General features: G+C 34.9%; 1 long non-coding RNA gene across 1 annotated transcript in view; it reads right to left on the bottom strand.

Annotated features, from left to right (window-relative positions):
- LOC117195955 (uncharacterized) overlaps positions 1-27,248 on the bottom strand; it is an 85,165-nt gene that overhangs the window by 29,720 nt on the left and 28,197 nt on the right. Inside the window, exon 3 of the long non-coding RNA XR_007477392.1 lies at positions 14,342-14,486. This is a non-coding gene — a long non-coding RNA (uncharacterized LOC117195955). The remainder of the gene's footprint in view (positions 1-14,341; positions 14,487-27,248) is intronic.

The following is a 27,248-nucleotide window of genomic DNA, read 5'->3' as shown; positions in this document are numbered from 1 at the left end:
TCAGATTGATGAATAATTCTAAATGAATAATATCAGATGTTTGCAAGTGTGTGGCAAGTGTACTGATAGAGAGACTGCACACTGATACAGCTACTTCCTAGTGCAATTTGGTTACATCTGTTAAATTTAGGAAGAGACATTCTTTATACCTCAGCAATCCTACTGTTTTTATTATGTACCCCAGAGACTTACTCATATATCTGAACCATTTGTATTATGCTCTTAAATATTTAGATAATCTTTACTGAATTTTTGTAGTAGTGAAATTTTTGAAAAAAATTAAATGCCAACTTATAGGAACATATCTAGATTATACTATTAAACACAATGGAATAGCATGGCACATTTTGAAAGACTGATATAGATCCACATATATTAACAGCAGAGTTCTTCAAGAGATACTGTTAAGTGAAAAAAGCTAATGGTATAAACATATTTCATATCATGTATTTTGAAATAGTACATATTTTTCTACATTTTAAAACATAGTTATGGTCTAGAATGTACAAACCTAATTACAGAAGTTACATCTGCCTAGGAAGTGCAAGGGAAAAGAATTAACAATGGGGACACAAATGAAACTGCCTTCTTTGTAATGTTTAAACATTTATATTACAAGGACTTGTGGGTTTTAATAAAATTGGTTAAAATCCAATTTTCAATATCCTCTTTACACTCTCTCCCCCAAAATGTAAAGTCTAGAACAAATTACATCCTAGGCAACAACTTCATCATTGCCAGGAGATAGAGAACATCATAATCTTCAGATCAATTGTAAATATAGAACGAAATAAATTCCAGCATACCCTACACCACTTTGTCTGCTCTTCATTGTAAACCTGTGAGTGCAGAGAGCAAGGGAGAGAAGACTTTTATAAAACTCTGTGAAATAATGCTGAAAGAAAGGACCTGTAGAAAGCGTAGACAAAACCACCACAAGAGATGGCAAACTGCAAATGAATGAAGATTAGGACTCGTAATTTGGTCCGAATTGACTAAAGGAAAGCATGAAAATGTGTGGGACTGAAGTGTCAGCCTCAGAGAAGTATAGCTCTGGAAAAGAATGAGATGTAAAGAGGCTAATAGAAAACAGAAAGCAGTACTTCTTAAAGATGAGGTAAAGAAGGAAATCAGAGGGGGAAATTAAAGATCTGGCAGAAATGAAAGCGAAACAAGATATACCAACCTGTTCTCATCCCCTCCCACAAGCAATAACACTTTCCAAAAAGAACCTGCACAGAAGAGCATGGAGCTAATAGAAATGAGCACTCCCAAACCAGAGATCCTGACCTCAAAATGAATAGAAGTAGAAAAAAAGCAGACCACATCCTTTAACAAACAATCCTGAAAAAAAAAGCCTTAAAATACAAATGAAAGTTTCCCTGTTGATGAAAAATCTTGGCCAAATGCAATCAATGGAGCTGAAGATAACTGTAACTCAACATTCCAAGGTAAAATAACTATCTTAAGTAAGATTTTGAGAATATTTAAAGTTTTGAGAATATGAAAAAAAGAACTTCAAATCAGAAATATAAAAATTAAAAAAAACATGGGCAAAACCTAGAAACAATTAAAATGAGAGTTGAATGGGTTTAGCAAAGGAATATGAGAAACAGGCAAAATCATATCAGAAATAAAGACTAAATTACAAAGTTCTTAAGGGAGAAGAAGAATAGGAAATCAGATATTTGAAAATAAAAATGAGGTAAGGAAAGAAAACAATCCAAAGAAAAAATGGGTGGAAAGGAAGACAGCTGAAGCTCATCCTTAAGTAGAGTCCTTGGAAACACTTGTAAAGGGCTCCCTGAATTCTGGCACATTCAAAACTGTTTTCCTAGGCTCTTGAAATTGCGACAGCTTGGTCTGCACTTTCTTTAAGATTTTTTGGTTTTCATTTTGTTTCCTTAAGTTTCTTGAAAATTCCATTTCATATTGCCTTTCATTACATGTTTTTTTTTTATAGAGGAATTTGATGATATTCTGATTCTTTAATGATTTTATTCTATTTTATCTCTTCGCTTGAGGCCCTGTGGACTTTATAGTTTTATAATTTTACTAGAATATATCTTATAGTTGTTTGTTCTTGGTCAATTTCCCCTGGTAACCAGTAGGCTCTTCCAAAGTGGAAATTCACATTGTCTTTTATTTCTGGAAATTTTCCTTTTACTCTTTTAAGTATTATTTCTATTCCAATGTTTTGACTTTCTTCTTGAGAGTCACCATTCTGCATGCCTATTTAAAGAAAACGATTTTAAAATTGGCTCCTGAAACAAAATCAAACTCTATGCTGTGTAAGAGAGACACACTTAAAATGCATAATTCAAATAGGTTGAAGATAACAAAATGCATAAAGATTTACCAAACAGAAAGAAAACAGAGCTTGCAAATCTGATACCAAGGTAGACTTCAAGCCAAAAGGCATTAAATGAGACAAAAAATAATACTTTATAATGTTAAAAGCCACATTCTAAAATGAAGATAGCAATTAAGCATATCTATTTAGCAAATAATACAGAAGCTGTCTGTAATGATTAATTGTATGTGTCAATTTGACTGGGCCATGATTAAATATCATTTCTGGTTATGTCTATGAGAGTGTTTCTGGATGAAATTAGCCTTTAGATCAGCGGATTCAGTAAAGTAGATAGTCTTCCCCAATGTGTGTGGGCATCATCCAATTGTTAAGGGCCTGATTAGAACAAAAAGGATGTGTCTCCATAAGCCAAATCCCTCACAGTTCTGGAGTATGGGAAGTCCAAGAACAAAGTATCAAATTAGGTGTCTGGTGAGGGCCTGCTTCTTCACTGAGAGCTGTCTTCTCACCGTGCCCTCATGTTGCAGAAGGGCTAGAGAGCTCTATGGAGCTTTTTTCATAAGGGCACTAATCCCAATCTTGAGGGCTGCATATTCACCCTCCCCAAAGGCTTCACCTCCTAATAACATCGCCTTGGGTATTAGGGTTTCAACATATGAATTTTGGGAGGGAGTGGGCACAAACATTCAGACTATAGCACTCATTTTTACTCATTATGAATAAAACTAAAGATTTTATCAAAGAAAAATTCTGACACTAATCTGCTGAGACCCATCATGAATATAGTACCAAACAATTCCACTCATTCCCTGCTTAATTACCCCTTCTTCTTATCTTCCATACTTCAGGAATTGCTTTTATTTATGTCTCCCTTGTTCTTTAGAATCATTGTAGCCAACCAAAAATACTGTATCAAAAAATCATATGAGAAGAAACACAATACCATTGTCTCAAGATATTGGCAAGATTAAAATGAATGTGCTTACACAAACATACACTTTCACACACACACACGCATATACTTTCACATACACACACAGACACTGACACTCACATACTGAGCCCTGAGGATAGTTGAACAAAAAGCCATTTCATTTAAGACAATTCAGCTTTCCCAGATGATATGCTAATGAACCATGTGAGCATTGGTTGATATCACTTCATTCAGCACACAATTTCCAAAAACAAGTTAATGAACTAGTTTTTAAAAGTCATTTAGAGGAAGCACACTTTGACACATACCAGGGAAGCTAGTTCATTTGCTTGTGGAAATAGACTCTATCTTGGGTCCTCTTTAAACTAAAGCAAGCTTGATGTCGGCTGTCATCAGAAATGGTGCGAAAATAAAAATGAATAAGTGTACCCCTAGACTGTTGGCAGAAGGACTGTTTCCTCAATTAGCATAGGTAAATTATATTCAAATGACCAAAATAATATCATAAGAACTAAATGCTTCTTGATAAAGTTGGAAGTAAAAGAGTATTTTTCATTTTATTAAATGTTCTTAAAGTAATTATTCAAAGAACTTGAATGAGAGGAAACTAGCCTTCCTTATTCTGAGGTACTTGTGTATCATTTGGTTCTGTCTGTGCTTGTATGCATGCTTGTCTGTGTCTCCGGTGGTTTATGTTTGTGTGGGGACAGAACAAACTTGGAAACATTTAGTCTATTGTTTCAGGTACACATTCTATAAGATAAATATCCATACGTATTTTACTGCTCTTGGAAGGTCTTCAATCAGAGTTTCTACTTGAAATATTTTTAGATAAATCCAGCAAGAATTATTCCCTGGAAATATGAACTGTTTCTAATAACATTTTTCTCTGGTCCAGCTTTATCTCCTTTTCTTTATACTTTCATGCCTCTTAACTGTTACTGTCTATTACTATTTTGCTAATCCAAGTAATACTGTTTGCTTATCCGTGGTCCTTCATTTATCTGCAGCAACATCTTCAGAGTCTTCAGAGCTTTATCTGAAAAATTGTTAAGGTTCTATCTGATATCTAGTTCTACACTGAGAAAACCTCTCCCCAGAAATTCTCTAATCTACTGATTGGTTATTCTCCCAAGATCATCTATCATAGTCTGTTGTTTCAGTGTTTCTTGTGATTTTTATACCATTACTTTTCCACTTCATACCATTCCACTTTATACCATCACTTTTCCAATATTGTGGATCTTTATTTCTCGTACCATGCGTAGCACAGTACTCTGCATTGCTGCCGACTCACCAACTCTGAGTCTAACTGTTCATTCACTGAGGAATTGTGTGATGAACTTGAAGTTCTCCACCTCACACTAATTCTTGCCATTACCATAAAAGACATACATATACATATATTGGTATATATATATATATGTATATACATATATATATCTCAATCTGTACATGTTATCCAGCAAAACAATCTCAAAATTATTTAGCTTCTTAACTCCAATAATTCTCGACTATAGTTGGTATCAATAAACTATAAAGAGGATCCTAATCTAGAATTTATCACAAAAAAAAGATCCCATCTCTGAAATCAGAAATATTGCATACTCTGACCACAAGCTACCTCTCTCACTGACTTTACTTACATTAAATCTGTTCTTAAATTTCATTCAGACAAAATTGCCCTTTGCTAACTGCTCCTTTCCTGTCATAGTGTCCAGTCTAGTGAGGGACACAGGATGGGAAGTAATTAGATTACAGTGTGGTTTAGTGCTGTGATAGGCCACCAGCACTTTCTCAGATCCTGTGGATTCTACTTACTTACTATCTCCCAAATTCATCCCTTTATTTTCCATCTTTCCTCCATGTTTTAAGGAGTTGACCACAGGCATCTCTTGCCCGGATGACTCTGACATTTCCTTAGTGAAACTTCCTGACTCGTGGATTGCATGTGTTGAATCCATTTCTCATGGTGCAGCACTTCCTTGTTTAAAATATTTCAGTGGCCATCCCATTAATACTGGAGCAAAGAACAAATTCTTTAACTTGATTAATAAAACCTATGGGAGGTTTCCTCTGCTGTCTTCTCTCCTTGCTCAACTTCGTTTCCTCACATGTAACCCATGGGGCAGTTATGCTGCACTGTTGGAGGAATTATGCTTCTTCACACTCAGCAACTTGGCACATGCCATTTCTCTGATGCAAACACAATCTTATATTCAGCTTTCCTAACCTCTGGTTAATTTCTGTTTTCATTCACCTCAGGCTTCTTAGACATTGGCAAGGAGAATGATTTTTTGATGTCTTTATTGCATTTTTTCAGCCAGGTAGGAGATCAGGACTTTACACAATCTAAATTCCGCATGGATTTAATGCCTTGAAATAGAAAGTGCTATGAATTAATAATGCCCATGTCTCTAAATAAAAGGTGCTATGATTAGTAAGACACGTTAGGTTCACTGTCTAAATTTACACTTTCTTTTTGCCTGTTTTTACTCCATTCATGGCAGCGTAAGAAAACTAAACTGTGGGATTCATGTAGCTGGTCCATGACTAAATATTTGCCATCTACCACATGGATCTCAGTTGGCTCTGAATGTAGTAATCAGATAAGCTCTACCTTTGGGTTTAGATGTCAGAGACCTAGACTGTGGCTACCATGTACAATGGTAGAATGTATAAAAGAAAACAGGAGAGTAGTACAGGGGTCCTAATTATGAAGGGAACATGCCAATTTCTTGAATACAGTAAAGAAAAAAAAATTCTTGAAGCTATTGCAAACTAAAGGCTATAAAAGAATTTGAAACATATGTGTCTGGTTGACTCTCTTTCCATAAAGCAGATTTTCATAAATCAAAGAATAATTGAATTTGCTTTAAAGACATGCTTCTTTAGTTTTACCTTTAAAACAGAAGTGTGAAATAGTATAAAAGAAATATAAAGGAAAACAAGCTTGTTAAACTCCTTAGGAGAATGTTTGAGAGCTTAGAAAACTGAGTAGAAAGAGAAAAAGAAATGAGCCTGAGTCTAGCTGCTCTTGAAGCGAAAATTTCAAAAGAAAGATGTTTTAGGTGTTGCTAGAGCCAGGAGAGAAATGATTACTTAAAGAAAAATGAAGAGAGTCATTCAGAGGGATCCCAGATCCAATACGGTGTTTGGAGTCATATTGTTCATGCATAGACTCTGTAATGAGAGCAATTGGGGACTGAGACAGCTTTAAAAAGTGGTTTCATTAAAGATGGACAAATTTAAGTGGCCAAAAATAGGAATATCAAAAAAAAAAGTATTCAAATGCTATTAAGAGAGTTTCACACAACATAATTACTGTGGTTGGAGATGCAGGTATTACCTGTACCCCAAGGGAACATACAATATAAATTTTAAAAACACAACTCTAAGGGAAGTACTGAATATGGAATATAAGATATACTAAAATTTCGGTTTTGGCAGGACCATAATAGATTGAATGGTTTCTTGGATTACTTGTTAGCCTAATTACAAAACACCTCCTGTGTGCTACTGTACAGCTCAGGGAAGTAAATGGAGACAAGATTAATTTTAAATAGCAGGTATGTTTTGCTCACTTAGAAGTGACCGAACTCATGTTTCTTACTCAGAGTGAACTCAAAAGAAAAACAATCTAGAGAAGATGTCAGAAAATAAATGTCTGAGCCTGAAAGCAAAAGCAAAGTTAAAGGAAGGAGGGAAGACCTTCCACCCAATGCTAGTTGCACAGAAGCAAAAAGCCCAACATAACAGTCAAGTCACATGTTAAAAATGCAGATGTATGCCTTTTTGCAAGGAGTGCATCCGAGGGGAAAACACCCTAGTTACATATCTCACAACTGCAGAAGATTTAGTGGAACAATGAAAGGAAAAAACAGAAAGAGATATCCAGCTCAAAAAGAAAAGGACTATCTGTATTTGTTTTCTATTGCTATTGTAACAAATCACCACAACCTAATTGCTTGAAATAACATAAATTTATTTTCTTACTTTTTGTATGTTAAGAAGTCCAACACAAGTCTCACTGGCATAAAAATCAAGGTGTCAGAAGTCTTGTGTTTCTTTCTGGATGTTCTCAGGGAAAATCCATTTCTTTGCCCTTTCAAACTTCTAGCTCCTTCTTCAAGCTTCATATCCATCTGTAGTGAGTTGAGTCTTTCTCACCTCGCATTGCTCTCACCTTCTCTTCTGCTTCCCTCTTCCACTTTTAAGTACCCTTGTCATTGCATTGGGCCCACTTAGAAAATTTAGGATAATTTCTCCATTACAAGTTCAGATGATTGGCAATTTTAATAATATCTGCAACCTTAATTTCCCTTTGCCATATATTATAACACATTAACAAATTCCAGGGATTAGAATGTGGACATCTTTGGTGGACTTAGTTCAATTCAGACTATTCTAACAAAACACCATAGACTGGGTGGCTTAAACAACATACATTAACTTCTCATAGTTCTGGCGGCTGAAAATCTGAGATCAGGGTGTTAGCACATCCAGGCCCTTGGTGAGGGCTCTCTTCCTGGTTTACAGACAGCTGTCTTCTTGCTATATCCTCACATGGCAGAGAGAGATCATCTGTGTCTCTGCTTACAAAGGCATTAATCGTATCACAAGAGTTCTACCATCATGACCTAATTACCTTTCAAAGGCCCCACCACCAAATACCATCACATTGGCCATTGGAGGTTTGACACATGAATTTGGGGGTGACACAGGCATTCAGTCCGTAGCGCCTATCACACCATCTCTATGAAATACCATTGGAACAAAAATGAGCAGTGCCGAATCTATGGGCCTGAGGCAATGGCAACCAGGGATTTTGGCTTTTAAGGGACATCAGGTGCTAAACAGCTCTGTTAGACATGTTATAAGATACCTGTAATTAAAACAATGTAACGAGTGATGCTAGGACACCTGGATTTTGTATGGGAAGCAAGATAGAATTAGATTCATTATTTACTATGTACCGTGATAAATATCTCAATTCTAGATGTAAAATACAAATCATACACGTATGAATGAAAAACATAAATAACGGGGAAATATTTCTAGTTATGACTCAAAATGCATACAAACTAAAGAAAACAGAAAAGGAAAAGAGAAACTTTTGTGGACTACCTTCACGAAAGCAGAAGTCGATTTCCTAATAGATCAGTCATCTCCTCCCCCAAAAAAGGCTGTGATTTTCAAGGATAACTAGAGAAGTAAAGGTTAAATCCAATTGGCTGATAGAAAAAAAGAAAGGAAAGAAAAGAAAAGAAAAGAACCCAGGGAACCTTAGAAAATAACTTCTATCTCTCTGGTCTTGAGGCAGGAGATAGATAGGCCCCAGTCTGAACAGCCAGAATTTGTCCCCTATGGACAGATGCTCCAAAATAGCAGGAGACAGGAGAAGCTGAGCTCTGCCCAGATAAGAGATAAAAGACCAAATATCCCTCATTCTTGAAGTCAAGGAGACCTCCCCGACACATGCACAGAAAGGCTCCTCAGAGGTCAAAAGCGAGGGGGCGTCACCTATAGTAAGTGATGCCAACCTTCCCGTAGGCCTCTTTGCTAGAATCCATCTTGGCTAAGAGATGCACACACACACATGGGAGGACCCTGAGATATACCAAATACGGACTCAGAACCAGGCAAACCAAGATGACCGACCAAAAGAAACCCAGAAGAAATGCCCAGTAAAAGTGATTCAAACTACGACGAGGGCATGACTCTCTGAGCCAGCCCATGTGTCTATCCACATGTACCCTTTTTCCTCCTAATAAACACTTTACTTGCTTCACTACTTTCCATCTCTATGTGGAAATTCATTTCTACACAGCTGACGGGCCAGGGCCTTGTCACTGGCCACTGGTCTAGTGGCTAGGATTCAGCGCTCTCACTGCTATGGCCTGACTTCAATCTCTGGCCAGGAATCAGATATCCTGCTTCAAGCCCCTGCAGGCTGAGGCCACCCAAGGTCAGTCTCATTTCCATGAGGGTCATCACGCAGAGTCACAGCCCCTATCCTCCTTCTTTCTCCTTCTCCCACCCCAGAAAATCTAACATCTCTTGGACTTTGACATTTTTCAATTGGTTGGAGGTAGCCCGCTAAATTACTAAAAGCGGGAGTTCTTCATTTATTTGTTATTTGAGTTACAAATATCACACCCCACTTAAAGTGCCTTTGGTAAAATTTCTAATTTTAAGTTTAATGGATGAGTCTTTTCCTTTACATCAAATATTTTGTATATTGTTCAGCAAGTCTTCCCTTCCCTTAGGTCGGGAGGACATGCTTCTACGTTTTCTTCTAAAAATTTAAGTGTTACTTTTCACATTTTGCTTTTGATTCCACTTGATAAAAGAAGACAGAATAACCTAAAAAACACCGGCAAAATCTCAAAAAAAATACCTAGTTCACGAACAGGATGATCCAAACAGCCGAAAAACATACAAAATTGTATTCAACCTCATTAGTAATCACAGAAGTGATTACAATGAAACGCCTCTAGAGACACACTGATTGGATAAAAATTTTGAAGTTTAACGGTTCCAAGTATTGATGAGGATGGGAAACATGAGAAATTTTGACACTGATGGTGGGAGTGTTTTAAATCTGATGCACATGCACCAAAATGTAACTGGTTCCACCCATTTGGGGAAACGGGCATTAGTTGATATGTTGAAGATACACATGTCCCAACTCCACTGGAAGGACTACATCCTAGAGAAACTTCACATATGAACCAGAATATATACCATAGTTCATGGCATCAGTTTTCACAATAGTATAAACTAGAAATAGCCCAAATGTCCATCCAAAATAGAGTGCTATATATTTTGTGATGTATTTATATAATAGGATACAAAATACAACAACAAAAGTAAAACAAAAGAGCAAAAATTAGCTGTATTACATGCAGGGCCCCCCAAATGGTAGTGGGGTTGTCAAGGGACCACTGGGACCTCTGTGAAAAAAAATGGAAAGTACCTTTAGAATTAAAATTATTAAAGTGAAAATTATGAAGAAAAGAGAAAAAAGATGCCACAGCATTCAAAAAACGATGAGTTTTAGTCAAACAGATTATGTGGTTGTGAATTAATCTTTAGCAAACTCATTTTTAGGGCACATGTCCTGTCTGTAATTATATAATCAGCAATTCCCTTTTGGTATTAACATTCTATGGTTTAGAAACAGGAGAAACAGCTGAAATCCAAGCATTAACACCAAGTAAACAGAGAAATTAACGTTCTCTTAGTTGCTCATAATGAATCCTAAAAATATCTAGCCCTCATTCGAGCCTGCTCTATACTGCATACCTTTGAAGGAGGATGGATTTAATCTCTGAACAAAAAAATCTGTTGCAGCCAGAACACTTTTTTTAAACGTAAAGAACGAGGGAAATAACTTTTAAGACTTTGAGTTCTTTCAGAGTCATATTTGTGAGTAAATTGAGCAATTTCAGCTCACTTTTTTTTTAAAAAGACTAGATAATGCAAAAATTATGCATAGCGTGAATAATAAAAGATGTGACTGGAGAGATTAAAAGTTAAACCTGCAGAAATCACAGGATGACAGCAAATTCTAGATGGCTGCAAAATCCCCAGAGTCCTTGAGGAGTTTTGAAAGGGCAGGTTGCGTGTCACCAAACAGATTTTCATCCCTGTAGACTTATAAAGGAAGAAAGAAATGTTTCTGAAAACACACAGCTTCAAGGAACAGTTGTTTTGAACTCAGTGTGTGGGCTTGGCCTAGTCCATGATCCAGTCATCCAAGGAAGCCCACACCCAAGAAATCAGAATAGTTCTAACAAGACTTTTCCCCTCTGCCCTCAATGCTATTCATTTGTTCTGCACGTGTATCAACTCTGAAATTAGGTCTTGCATTTTCTTAACTTTTTAGTAGAGGTCATAAGAAAAAGTGGGATTGAGTAATACAAGCAAGACTTTGGGGGACCCATGCGAGACCAATGCTCCTGATGGATGGGAGACCCTGGATTTGGGGGAAACTCTGCTTCTAGAAACAACTCTTGTCTTTATGGAAAATAATAATGTTGTGGTATGAAATAGTTGTAAGGCGTACAGTCTTTACAGCAAGGCACACGGGTTTTGAATCTTGGATCTGCCACTTTATTGGTTGTATGCTCCTTAAGTGAAGTTTTCTTGTGCTTTTTTTTTTTTTTTTTTTTAGCGGTACACGGGCCTCTCACTGTTGTGGCCTCTCCCGTTGCAGAGCACAGGCTCTGGACGCACAGGCTCAGCGGCCATGGCTCACGGGCCATGAATTCTCTTGCTCTTTACTGCTAACACCTCATGTATCCCCTCATTCAGCTAATGACATTGCTTAGAAATTCACAGAAATGAAATAATCAATATGTTCTCCATCCTCCTACTATCAATAAGCACATGTACATATGCATCCTACTTCTCTTCAATTAAAAGGAACTGCCTATGTCATTATTTAAGATAAACTTCACCAATTTTTTAATAGGTCCTATCTCCTCCTGCTTCTGGAAGAATTCAACTCTCAATAATTATCTCCCCTCTCTCCTTAAAATAAGTTTTTCTTTAATTAATCAGAATCATTGTCACCAGTTTCAAACATGTGTGGTAGCTTTCTTCTAAAATTAAAATAAAATAAAATAAAAAATTACCCATGATCACACATCTCCTTACAGCTACTACCATATTTTTTCTGTTCCCTTTAACAACAAAAACTCCTTTGATGTTTACTACACTTTTTCTCATGCCCCACATTTAATTCATAATAAAATTCTATCAGGTCTAATTAAAATATATATCATGAATCCAACCACTTCTCACTTCCCAACTTCTACTGTCACCACCTTAGGACCAGCCACCATCACCTCTCTCTCCACAATCATAATAGCCTCATGGCCACTCTCCTTGCTTCTACCCTGGCCCTTAGAGCCTCTTTCCATACAGTTATTCATTTAAAAATTTAATTAGATCATATGACTTCCCTGTCGTCAACCATCCAAAGGCTTCCCCTCACACTTGGAATAATATCCAAAATCCTGATAAAGCCCCAAACAATATTGCTCCTGGCTTCATCTCTGAAATCATCTATCATTCACTGCTCCAATAGCATTGGTTTATTAATTTTTCTGGTACACACAGCCCTCCATCTCAGCATCTTTGCACTGCTTTCTGACTCTAAAACAGATCACCCCATTTAGGAGAAAGGATACTCTCTCACCTCAAAGAGAGGTCTTTGCTCAAACATCAGGGAGGACTTCCCCTCTCATGGAACAAAAATATCATCCCCTTCCTTTCTCTAATTCAGGGGTCGGGTTGTAAATATTTTCTGTAAAGAGCAATGTAGTAAATATTTTAGGTATCACAAGCCACATATAGTCTCTGTTGCTTTTTTTGGTTTATTTTTACAATATAAAATTTTAAAATATAGAAACCATTCTTAGCTTGCAGGCTGTACAAAGTCAGGCCACGGGCCACTTTTGACCCATTGGCTATAATTTGGCCACCCCTGCTTAGGTCCAGTCCATTCCCTGGCTCTACTTTTCATCACACCACTTATCATGTAAGAGCAGGGACTTCTTAAGTTCAGTGTTATATTTCTAGCACCTAGAGCAGTGCTTGGCAAATAGTAGGTAGAAGAGGAAAGGCTGTGATATTAAATTCCAGGCTTTGCTGGATTTCACTCCTACCTATCTAAGCAGCCTCATTTATTGACTCACTCCCCCTTGCTCCTTCACTGTCTATCCACATTTGCCTTCCCTTCAGTCTCCTGTTTCAGGGACATTTTCACAGGCAATTATCTCTGCCCAGAATCTTTAACTCTTTATACTCTTTAAGTTTTGCGTTTAAATGTCATTTCCTCAACATGGTATTTGCTTCCTTAACCTAAAATATCTTTCCTTCCATCACCTGTACTTGAAATATACTATTATTTTTCCTCCACAACCTTACGAAAATTGTGACTCTATTGTTATTTGCATGATCATGTGTTTATTGTACATACCTCTCCCTTACTAAACTGAAATCTTCATGAAGGCAGGGATTACATTATTTTTGTTGTTTTTCTCATCTTTGTATTCCTAACATCTAAAATCGTGCTTAGCATCTAATAAGCACTCAATATTACCCTAATGAAATCTGTGCCTCCTTATAGTTCATCACAGAGTGGTGTCAAAAGCAATGTTATAAGTAACTAATACTGTAAAGTAATTGAAATCTTTACTGAAGTCTTTGGAAGAGGCACCATATGGGCAATTCATTTTCATGAATGCATCTGTCTCTTGAGTTCTCATGGCAATCACTCCAAATATCATTTTTCTCTGTATTTATCTATATATGCCTGCCTGTCTACCTACCTATCTATCTATCTATCATCTATCTATCTATCTCCTCCATGTTGTGACTTAGCTCCTCAATGAATGGATAAATTTAGTCTCTTTAGAGTCATTTAAAATACTGCAATATTCCAATTATAATAAATAATCCCCCCAAAACCTTCAGATAAATACAAAACTATCCTTATCAATCACCAGGCAGTCGGGTGTTTAAATACTTACAAGTATTTGTCCTTTTCAAAAATGGATAAATGGATGATTGATAGAACAGAGTTCTGCGTGTGAATGAGGGTATTGTAGTGGACAAGCATGGATTTCAAATCAGTCTGTCTTGGCCCAAATTCCTTCTACAGCATTTATTAACCGGTAACATTGAAAGGTTAATTATCCTCTCTCAAACTCATTGTTCTGGTCTGTAAAATGGCAGTAAACATACCATGTGTGGAGAATTGTGAGAGTTACATAAAACGATATGAAATAACTAGCAGATTAGACAGAGCATAGTGCCAGCTCAACAAATATACTATGCCTCTTCTTTAAAAAGGCAAGTAACCCCATATAAATTTGTGCTTTTAGCTTTTAGCGCTGGGTGCTATTTCAAGGTTTAGAATTCTTCACATCAAACAACTCATATTTGCTTAAGAATGCAGTATCAAGGAAACTGCATTTTCTCTCCCTTGAAGGGCAGGTGAGAATCCTCAGCTATTTTCCACCACTGATTATAAACCACTTAGCATCACTTTATCAAACAGAAAAAAAATAACAACATACATTTTATAAACTTCCTGGGGAAAGTGATTTTTCACTTAGTTGTGATGTATTCTTACCCATCACCTGGGTTGGGAGGTACTTTCTGTGATTTGATGAAAGAGGCAGTGCTATTCTCTTCCTCATTCTTACATTTATTCTTTAGCATCTGGAAAAAGAAGACAACAAAATAGCCAAGTTGTGTTTTTCTTGGCAGTTGACAACAGCTGGATTCTGAGAGATGATTCGTACCTTGAGCAGTCTCAACACCACGATTCACAGATTCCTTTGAACCTGAATTGAGTACTGATATTTCTATTTATTCTATATCTGAGATGACAATTGTGGCTAATATTTTCTCTGTGTGAAAAACATCCTTAAGGAAACAAATTTTGCAAGCTTAACAGTGAGCTGTGGCACAGCAACAGTAAAGACCCATCTTATTCTTAAAATTTTAGCAACAACAATAGATGAAAGATATGATGTCATAAAGTATATATTATAATATTTGTTACAGTGATAGAAGGTGAAACACATGTTATTGTAAAAGAAAATCCAATTTACTGCCTGCTGCCTTCGATTTTGATTTGACAAATGCTCAATCTTGTGCTGAATTTAGACTCTCTTCATTTATCTTTTGGAGCATATACAGTAATGTCTCCTTAAGGCAAATAAAAGAATCTTTCCATTTAATTTACTAAAAATGTTCATGTATGTTGGAGTTTACTAAATGCAAATATAGGAAAATCATTTTCTGTTGTTAAAGATTTCTTTAACAGTGTGAGATTGATCCTGACTTTATTGTTTAAGGTTGAAACTACTGATCACATCTGTGTTTGTGTGACAAGAAGCAAGCCTACCAAAGTTATTCTTATTTTCCACACATGTACAACATACAATTGTGATCCATATGAGATTTATTTAAATAACAGCATCAAGTCAAAGTATTTAATTATTCACCTTAATTAGTTTAATTGAATATGAAAGCAAAAGTTTTCTATAGGCTTTTGTTATTTTAATTTTGTATTTAAAATCAAGAGAAATCTCTTAAAACATCAAAAAATGTTGTTCTGTTTATTCATTCACTCCTAGACAATTATTGTAGAAAAATACAAAATATTATGTGAAAGCATATCTCAGAAACTAAATCTCTAAATTTTAAAATAATCACAGAGACTTCCAGCTAAACTCGTCATATGAAACACATTTGTTTCTTGCCACTCTCTCTAAAAATTCCAACAAAAGACAGCAAATGAATAAAAGGGATATATTCTCTAATACATAGAGAAAAGAAAGGGAAAGAAAAGAAGTGAAATATACCAACCACAGTTTAGGAGGATGAAAAGTGTATGGATGAGTACTACCTGACTTTCAGGGTAGAAAACCTGAAATCTAGATGCCAAGTGAAGAGAAAGCTAAAACTTAATTCAATGCACAGCAAAATACTCAAGAAGAGATTAGGAATTGATGGCAACAGGTGTCTCTGGTAGACTTACCAGGTAAAATAGAAAACTCAGTTAAACCTGAAAATTATAACTTTTGGAAGCATAAATATGTCCCAAACAATGCACGGGCCCTACTTATTCAAAAATATATATTTACTATTTTTCTGAAATTCAAATGTAACTAAGAATCCTTTAATTTTATATATCTTTCCACCTACTCTGAGAGTGGGTGAGAAGTGTTGCTGTATATGGATTAGTTGAAAGTAGGTATAAGAAGCAGTGTCATCTCTAGATTTCCTCCCACCACCCCACCCATCCATGGAGGACAAGATACCTCCTGAAGCCCGGTAGACATTGGCTTTGCTCTCTGCAGAAAATGAGCCAGAGAAACTGGGTTTAGGGGCAAGTACTCTGTACAGCAGATCAGGGTGAGTCATTCTGAAAACACTGGTATTAAGTAAAAGTCTAGATAAGGAAGAGTGAGACCCTCTAGCATCCTTTCCCCACTCAGGTTATAGATTCTAGAAGACAGAATTACCTACCCCCACATGGATCAAGCCAGAAATTAGAGAACCCTTTTAAGAACAGGCCTAAGAGAAAAAAATCCATAGATACCCATGTTTGAAGGTCACCAAGCAAAATGGTCCAGCTCTCTCCCTGTGACCACTCCACAGTAAAACTGAGATGCTGACAAGCTCAAACCTGCTCACAGGCATTCATAAGAGATTTTCAGTATCTGCTTTTAAAATAAAGACTGCCAAATGATCATCTATTCTTCCAACAAAAAGTACTATTCTAGACACTGAGATGCCTCAGTAAACAAAAGATCAAGAAATATTTGACAAAATTTTCTAATATGGGAGGAAGAAACCAAAAGAAAAAAGATAACAAAGAATAAACAATAAGAAAAACTATAGTTAATAAACTCAGAGAAGGAAAAAAAGATTTTGTCCCTAACTTAAAAACAGTTTATTTTTAAAAAGAAACATTTAGATGATAACAAAAAGCCTTTGGAAATTAAAATAATAATATTACAGACAAAAATTATTAGAAAGATGACAATAAATTTGAGAAAATATCACATATAAAAGAATAAAAATCAGAGAATAAGAGAGAAATGATTAAAAAATTAGAGACAACAGTTTATACAACCAACAAAAGTTACCGAAAGGGAAAAAAAGGAAGAAAAATGGAACTGAGGAAATTACTTAAAAATTACACAAGAAATAAAATTCCACAACTAAGGAATATGAGTTTTCACATTGAAAAGTGTGCAAAATGTTCAGCATGATAGATACACACACACAAAATCTCACACTTGTGAGACTGTAAAACAATAGAGATAAAAGGAATATCCTAAAGGCTTCCAAAGTGAGGGGAAAAAGTTCAGGTTCTCAAATGAAGGACCAGAATGAGAATGACATTGTACTTCTCAAAAGCAGTACAAGGTGCTATAAGAGCAATGAGTAATGCCTTAAAAAAAACTCAGGAAAATTTATTTGCAACTGAGAATTCTAACAAATTTACCAATCAAATGTGAAAGTAAAAAGAGCATGTTTTCAGATTTGCAAGATCTGGAAAACTTATCTCCAAAGCATCTATTCTCAGCAATAAATGTAAGAGAATTTATCTCTTCCACGGAAGAAGACGATAGGTAATGTATGTAGTGAAAAAACAGAATTATAAACTGCTATGTTTGCATCAGAAGAGGTAAAGAATTGAAAGTGGTTTCCTCAGGAGCTTAGGATATGAGTGTGTTATATTTCATGTAAAGGACTGTGTTTTTTGTTTTGGGCTTTTGAGTATTCTGCCTTTTTAAACTAGGTACAGACAATACTTTGGTAAACATAAAAGTTAAACAAAATAAAAATTCCACAGAGTACTACACAATCCAATGACCCCTCTTAATAAAATAAGGAACACAAGTAAATGTTATATAAATTGGAGCCATAGAATTCCAATCAACTTTTGGAATTGATTTGTGCAGTTTGGATAAAACATTTGTTTAACTGTGACTTTAATTACTTGAACAAAATAATGCTAACAAAGCAGTTAGAAAAGCACAAAGTTCTGCACAGCAAAGGAAACTATAAACAAGACAAAAAGACAACCCTCAGAATGGGAGAAAATATTTGCAAACGAATCCACAAAGGATTAATCTTCAAAATATATAAACGGCTCATGAAGCTCAATATTAAAAAAACAAACAACCCAATCAAAAAATGGGCAGAATACCTAAATAGACATTTCTCCAAAGAAGACATACAGATGACCAAGAAGCACATGAAAAGCTGCTCAACATCACTAAGTATTAGAGAAATGCAAATCAAAACTACAATGAAGTATCACCTCACACTAGTTAGAATGGGCATCATTAGAAAATCTTTAAACAATAAATGCTGGAGAGGATGTGGAGAAAAGGCTGTTTGCACTGTTTGTGGGAATGTAAATTGATACAGCCACTGTGGAGAACATTATGGAGGTTCCTTAAAAAACTAAACATAGAATTACCATATGACCCAGGAATATCACTACTGGGCATATACCCAGAGAAAACCATAATTCAAAAAGATACATGCACCCCAATGTTCACTGAAGCACTGTTTACAATAGCTAGGTCATGGAAGCACCTAAATGCCCATTGACAGACGAATGGATATAGAAGATGTGGTACATATATACAATGGAATATTACTCAGCCATAAAAAGGAATCAAGTTGGGTCATTTGTAGAGACATGGATGGACCTAGACTGTCATATAGAGTGAAGTAAGTCAGAAAGAGAAAAACAAATATCATATATTAACGCATATATGTGGATTCTAGAAAAAAGGTACAGATGAACTGGTTTGTAAGGCAGAAATAGAGACACAGATGTAGAGAAAAAATGTATGGACACCAAGGGGGGAAAGTTGTGATGGGATGTATTGGGAGATTGGGATTGACATATACACACTATGCATAAAATAGATAACTAATAAGAACTTGTTGTATAGCACAGGGAACTCCACTTCACTGTACAGTAGCAACTAACACAACATTGTAAAACAACTATACCCCAATTTAAAAAAAAAAAAGAAAATGGTGGGGAAAAAAAAGCACAAAGATTCGTATACTCTCTAAAACAAAAAGTCAATAAAACATATTTCCTGAAGGTATACAATTTACCACACTTCTGAAAGCTACTCCCAAGTCATTTAGTCACATGAGTACCATAAGATGACACATGCTACGTAATGCTTTTCATAGATCTAGGTTCTTTGGTTCCAAACATTATACAAACTTGGTGAAAATAATTTTGTCAGTTAATCACAAGCTTAATGATTAAAATATAGGTGACTTTTAGTGCAATGATGAAAAGGTAATTAATAGTAGGTCCTACCAAGGAAATCAAGCAGAAAATTGCTGAGTCTATTTTTAAAAGAAGAGCAAGATAGAAGTGACAGCAGGGGCTAAGACAGTTTTATGCTGCCTTAGTTACCCCAAAGTAGTAATTATTTGAAGACACACCAATCTAGAGTGGATCCTGACTGACATGAGCCTCAGATGGCTTCTATCTCTTCAAATATTGTCACTTGAATTATCTATAGAATGATAGACCATGCTTAGAATGAGAAAGTTTATTTATACCAAATATTCCTGGTATATGTGTCAAAAATTGTAGTACCCAATAAAATAGCTCCTTGGCTTGCTTCTTTGGTAAAGCTTTGGCCAGATTACTTATCCCTCTCTATTTGATCTATACATTTTATTTACCCTGTGGATAATATGGTAACAGTGAGTATGCCCCTCTAAAATGTTGGGGAAACTGCCAAAAAGCTGTTATTCCTATCCTGCTTCTTACTACACAAGACAGCTAGGAAGATAACTTATGGTAGAAACAGGACTTAGGCTGCAGTGTGTCTATGTGCAAACCAGAAAATATAAAGATATAGGGTTTTCTAATGTCAGGCAGGAGTCAAACAAGAGGGAAACTAGGGAGGTTGGTAGTGGGGAGAAGTGGACAACAGACCCAAGGATGAGAAGGAGTCTACTCTTTAGCACATGGTGTTAATTATTTATTGATATTTTTAAATAATAAATTATGACTGTCATGCAAACATTCAGTGTCTCTATCAGAAAATTATTGTTGCCCTGGAAATGTTTTCTAGGTTGTTTTATTCAGTCACTTAAAAATATTCATTGTTTAAAAAAAAACATTCATTGAGAAGTATTTATTCAAACATGCTTAAGCTCTCACTGTATACCAGGTAGTTTTATAAGTACAAAAACATTTTATAAGTACAAAACTGTGTACTAAGAGACAATAGTCTCTACTTCAGTGAAGCTTATTTACATTCTATCGGGGGAACTAGGAGGCTGACAGTAAATCAAAAAAGTAAGGAAATATATATTATGTAAGATGAAGATAAATACAAAAAACTAGGAAAAACAACAGAATATTTCAATAATCCATCAAAATATGCTGATGGCTTGGCCCAGGGTAGAGGTGGTAGTTGGAAGGCAGTAGTAGGGTAGTTGTAATAATTGCAAAAAATTTTAAGGAAAGCAATTTTCTAAATTAGACTGTTGTTCATTGCCTGTATTCAAAGAAAGGATTTTGTGTGAGTTCATGTTGACCCCTGGCAGTTAGTTTTTAGGATTAGTTGTTGCTGATGTTAAAAATTTAGCTTGTTGGTCATTTTTTTCGTAAATTTCTTACGTTGCCAAGAACAAATCTATAATCACAGAATTTGCTTAAGCCTTTTACAAATGGATTTATTGGCCTGTCTCTACTGATAGTTCCTAACCTCCTGTAAAGCACTGTCTCCAAAACCTGTCTATGTATAACAGTCACTTGGCTTGCTTATTAATACTGCAGATTTCTGAGCTTCACTGCAGATGCAATGAATCAGAATCTCTGTATATGAGACAAAACGGTTTTAATAAACAGCCCAGGTAATTTACACATAACCTGAAAGTCGGACACTCATTTGCTAATGTCGTAAGGTATGATGAACAAATTCTTATTCATTCAGTTTATACTCTGATATACTTAGAAATCGAGTACGAGGACAATCAGATTCTGTCTTTCCAGCCTTACCACCCTCTATACATTTATGTATAATCAGAGGATTACCATAGAGATCATGAAGGATAAACTGCAGAGACCCTCATTTTCATTTGCCTCTTCCAGGGCTTTGTACCTCAATTTGTGATGATCCCAAACACTGCATAAGCCTATAATCTCACCAAACATAAGGGGTTCCTGTTTACTTATTCTTTTAGAGAAGAGTTTCTTGCAAACTAGAAACCAAAGGTGAGGCTCACAGAGCCAAGATTCCAAGCCAAGTTCTCTTAATATTGTACCTGGTATAAATTACACATTTGCAACTGTTTTAAACCAACTGTCACTTCTTGACTTAAAGTTTTACTTACTAGCCTTTTATTGAATTAACACTTTTAGAAAAAAAATAAAATTTTGGTATTTAAAATTTTAAATACCAATATTTTAAATACCAATCATCTGAATGAACATCTATATTTAATGTTCTTCACTTTTGCTGGTGATTTACTACTACTACACAACTACTACAATTACTACTACTGCTATATACACACACACACAAATTCACAAAAAATTTATATTTCAGATTATCAAGAGGTCATTTAGTATAATATAACTGTGTTATAAAAATATGAAAGAATAAGTTTGCCTGTTTAGAAAATGATGCCTTGATAAGTTTTAAATACTCAGTTTGTCTAATTGCTAAAATACTGAATATAGTCTTTCCATATATGTTTTCAGATAGCTAGTGGTTTATCTTGTACAATTGAAATATTATAAAATTACTTTCAAAATAAATGAAGTCCTATAGTGACTTCCATTTTGTAAGTTCATCATAGCCTTAAAATCAGTTATTCATTCAATTTTTGTTGTTATCTTGAGAAACACACACAATCAGGAAGGACACACACACTCACAATTGCTGGCAGATTATTGAGAATGCAATTTTTCTGGCATAGAAGATATGTTTATGGAAAACTAAGAGGAACTCAAGGTTGGGAATAGGTGTTTCTGGAACACTTGTGGACAGCACAGTGAGTAAATGCAGGCTTGGCATTCAATAAATGTTTGATGATGAATGAATTCATATCTATATTCTTGCCTGAAAACTAAAGTGACTTCCTCACCATGTGCTTGAATAAAAAGATGTTTAATTACAAACTTGATCACAACTATTGCTTCAATAGTTTTTAGACTCTAAAATACAATAAACAGATCAATTTATCAGGAGATCACTATTCATGATCCAGCATGATTGGTTCAGGATTGAGAACTAATGGCTTCTTCCAGTGTAGAAATTCAAATTCAAAAATAATTTATTTACAGGCATTCGACTGACACTCAGTTTCAGTTCCTATAGAAACACATTAGAGAAAATGGGTGTTTTTTTTAAGAATTGTTTTCCCTGACATGTGTTGCAGTGTGATATTTACACTGCTGTCTCTGCTCATTATGGATTGCATTGATTATACAGCAGGAGTGTCAACATAACTGAGTGGTTTATTCCTCCATGGGACCATAGCACAAATGAAGTAGTCTAGCTTACCTCAGTGTGTCCTTATTGCTTAAGAAAATTTTTCATAAATAAAATCCTATCAACCCTTCCTGTTTCAGATTTAACCACACCCTTCAAACAAAAAACAAAGTTCACTGCAGGGACTTTTATTAATTGTAGAAATTGAAAATTAATGGATTGATGTATTGCTGTCAAATAATGAACTAGCAGAAGGTTTGTACAAAATAAGGCAATCCAATGTTCTATTAGTGCATTCAGGCTCTAGATAGCCTGTGTAATACTTAAAGACTTTCTTAAATAAGTCAGAATGGCAAAACAATAAGACTTGTGCAATTTTATATGAAAATGATCTTTGGTAGGGTATTTTTTTAAGACAAGACAATAAATACTGATCCTAAGGGAAAAATCTGGTATTTTTGATCTGTTATAACATGAACAGACATCATGCAGAGAGAGAAAATAAAAGCTGTGGAATGTGAGAAGAGCTCAGCATCACATACAACAAAGATTTTATATTTACTTTATATAAAAAGCTCTTACCAGTCAACAACAAAAAAATAAGAAAACGACATATCAGTTTTCATAAAAGAGGATAAAAAGGATATCCAAGTGACCAATAAATATAAGGCCATGAAATCTATATTAGGGCAACAATGTAATACCATTAATAGCCAAAGAATGGTTGTAAAAGAAAAAGGCTGAGAAGACGAGGCATGGTAAGGATGTAGCCCAAGCAAAGCTCTTATACATTGCAGGAGGCAGAGAAATTTGTAAAGTTTGGCATTATCTACTAAAGATGAACATACACAACTACTCCTACTCAGCAACGCTGCACCTAGGTATAAAATCAATAAAACGTGTATGCTTCCATACCAAGAGGCATTTACAAGACTAATCATAGCTCAATGATTTGTAACAGACAAAAACTGGGAACTATTAAGATAATTATCAACAGTAGAAAGGGATAAAAAGAATGTATACATGTAATAGAATAATACACAAAAATAAACTACAGCATTACACAACATGGATGAATCCCACAAACACAATGATTATGAAAGAAGCTCAAATACAAAAGAGTACATACTATATAATCTCAGTTCGCTGAGTTCTATCCAAAACATAATAAATTAAACATTAGGTTTTGTGATACATATCACACCATGCAATAGTAAAAATAATATGAAGAAAACTGGAAAAAATTAATTGCCCTCTCAGTCAGATAAGTTGTTACGTGGTAGGGAGGGAGCTGTGGAGGATAACTTCTGGAGGACTGGTGATTTCTCTTTCTTGACCTGACTGGTAGTTATGGGGTATTCTCTTTATAATAATTTCTTAAATCTTATAATTGTCTTGTGGAATTCTCTGTATGTGTTATTTCACAAGAAATATATTAAAATATATAAATGTCTAATACATATATTTTAAAACTTAAACTTTATTAGTCATCAAAACAATACAAAGTTGGTAAAATATCGATTTTGTGTATTTAAGTTATTAAAAATTAAATTGTATATAATACTGGAGATTGTCCGATGCTATTGGTATTACCAAGTACTGTTAGTGAATATGCTGATCAAAAAACTTTTGGAAAATAATTTAACAATCTATAGTAAGTGCTTTTGCATATTAGTTCCAGTCATTCTCATTCTAGAAATCTCCTTAAGAAATTAATCCAAAATGAGAAAAAATGCATACAAAATAGTTTAATCATTGTATTATTTATAGAAGCAGCATTGGAAACCAAACAAATGACCAATAATAGGGAATATTTGAATTCATTAAATTGGCTATTGGATTTTTAAATATATTTTGACTATTATGTATAAAAAATTGATATATATTATACAATATTGAATACGCAGAAAAGTTTTCTTAGAAACATGAAATATGCCTGATATGGTCTGAATGTCTGTGTCCCCTCCAAAATTCATGTGTAGAAATCATAATTCTCGATCTGATGGTGCTAGGAGGGTGTGGGTGCTTTGGGAAGTGAGTAGATCATGAGGGTGGAGCCCCCATGAGTGGAATTAACGTTCTTGTAAAAGAGTTCCCACAGAGCTCCCTAGCCCCTTTCAATATATGAGGATCCCAAGAGAAGTCTGTAACCCAGAAGAGAGGCTTCACCCAACTATGCTGGCACCCTGATCTAGGACTTCCAGCCTCCAGAATTGTGAGAATATTGTTTTCACTTCTAAGGTATGTAAAATTTAAAACTGTCTAGTTTTGCTTTATTTATAAACATATACTACTAAACCTTGACTCTTTTTCAGATTTTATTTTTTTGATCGATTGGTCAGATGACTGACACAAACGCAGAGGACCAAAATCTGGAGCTCGTGGAAATTCTGAGACTCAGCTTGACTGTGCAGAGTTACATCAGGGCAAATCCTACTGGGTAGGTGTTGCATCCACAGAGGTAGGGGAGGATAGTAATTTATTTTAAATTACTCAACATAAAATTAATGTATCTTTTCAGACATATATTCAGTCAATTTATATGCACAGTCAAGCATTATTTAAGTAGAAAATGCTCACTAGTTCAAATAGCCAATTGCCTCAAGCTCTGAGCTAGGTTTACTATATTATACATTTTCACATATTTAAAATTTAATCTAAAAATAACTTCTTACCTCAAGTTGACTTTTCAAGAAGTAGTTTTAAAAAGTACATATGACTGAGTCTTACCCAGTACCACTGGATCTACATCTGTGGATTCAATCAACTGCTGATCAAAAATATTCTGGGAAAAAAATTCCAGAACATTCCAAAAAGCAAAACAATTTGCTGTGCACTGTCAACAATTTATTATACTTAGCATTTATATTGCATTTGGCACTGTAAGTAACCTAGAGATGATTTAAAATATACAGGAGGATGTGTGTAGGTTTTATGCAAATACTACACTGTTTTATATAAGGGACTTGAGCATCCTGGATTTTGGTATCCATGGGGAAAGGCGGGGGAGTCTTGGAACAAATCCCTCAAGGATACTGAGGGACAACTATATAAACAACTGAAAATCAAAAAATAATTAATGAAAATCAATCTCTCTCCTTAGAGAGACAGACATATAGATAGACACAGGTAGGTAACAGGAAAAGTGGTTTGAAGCAAATATTTTGGGTATGTTTTACAATAAAAATCATATTGTTTCATTTCTGCCTTTTTCATCAGCTTCTTCATTAGAAAATCAAGGATATTTGTGCTTGGTGGAGAACTGTGGGTTTGTTTTTTATTGCTTTCCTCATGCCAAAAGAATGAATTTGAGATATAAAATAGATTAGTGGGATTAGAATGTTACTCTATTCAATTTTAAACTACATTTTCATATAATGTTTTTCCCAGTATGGGTTGATAATATGGTCTAAGTAGTGAGAACACAGAGAACAAAATAATTACATCAAATTCTATTTACTCTATTTTCAGCAGAGCCTCTGTTCCACACTAAACAATCCTCCTCTGGAGGGCAAAAGCATTTTCCCTAAACAGACAGAATCAAATCCTGGAGCAGCATCATTATTTCCTTCCACTGTTACCAGAAGACTTAGGGGAGAACTCTAGCTTTCTATTCCTGATGTTTCACCCAGTATTTACCACATTTTACCTACATGGCAAATAAGGAATTTGACTCCTAAATAGCTTTTTCCATAAACTTACTTTTAAGCTCAATCTGTCTTCAGAGTAGTCATATATTATTCAGTGTACCTGAAATTTTTTCATAGAAATTTTCTGTGCTTAAATGACAGATAGATTTGGTCTCAATATCTGTCAATGCCTCTTTTCAAAATTTACTTTAAGGAATACATATTTAACGGTTCAGTGCTCATACACTAACACATATACACAATACATGCACAGTATATATATTCATACTATTTATATGTACACACACATATGTATATATGTATATATTTGGTTAGAACTATTTTTTGTATTGTTACTACAGGTAACCTCCTAAGGCACATCAAATATCTGATTTTTTTTTTAAATGATGAAGTAGGAAACTGCAGTGAGGATGTAGCTTATTTTTCCTTATTCCCCAAAGGTAGTTATTTCATGCCCTAAGCCACAAATTTAATTATCTACATCTTTACCATGCTTACTTTACAAACTAGAGCTATTTTTAGCAATCGTTTAATCTTTTTTTGAATCCAGTGACAGCATTTCCATATCCTCTTGGAACTGAAAAATCTACAACTTCATCACATAATGTACCGGGGAGAGGGGGATATTTTATTTTATAATCACTTTAAGTTTTGTCTAGATTAATTAGTTCTGTCAAATAAAACTATTATTTCATGTAATGCCTGAGCTTATGCATTTTTCCTTTGGTAGAGATAAATCAGGCAAAGGAGCTTTAAGCTCCTTAATAAATACCAAAGAACTTTCTTCTCAGGATAAAATAGTTGTAAATGCAAATTCTGAATTAGCGTTAACTTTTCCATTTTTCCTCCTGATTACATCCAGCTACTTTAAAAGAAATTTGAATCAAATGTGTCGTGTTTCTTTAGTTATAAAAAATAATTTTTCATAGTAAGTCTCATTTACTTTGATGAAAGACAACTCTATTTAAAGTTAACGGTATGGAAGTTTTTAGCAAACTTGAGCAGAGTACCTACTATGTATAAGGAGCCTCTAATCTAGAATTTTTTAAATAATGATTTTTTAAAATAGTAAAAACGTAATTCTTGCTCTCAAAAAAAAGTCAATGTAGGATGAACCCCGAGGAGAAGTGAACATTGGATGCTATTTGAAAATTAATGAATGCATAGTAATTTTTTCCTTCTGGTATTCAGTATCATATTGTAACACCATATTATCATTGAGAAAGTTATCCATTCACCATTTTTTAATGAGCACTATGTCTAAACTCTGCCACACATTTCATATGAACATAAATAATGACAGTAGGACCATGTAC

Source organism: Orcinus orca, chromosome 5, assembly GCF_937001465.1.
Source record: "Orcinus orca chromosome 5, mOrcOrc1.1, whole genome shotgun sequence".
In the NCBI taxonomy this organism is placed as follows: Eukaryota; Metazoa; Chordata; class Mammalia; order Artiodactyla; family Delphinidae; genus Orcinus; species Orcinus orca.
Note: the sequence above shows the minus strand (reverse complement) of the source record. Positions and strands in the feature narration are given on the sequence as shown.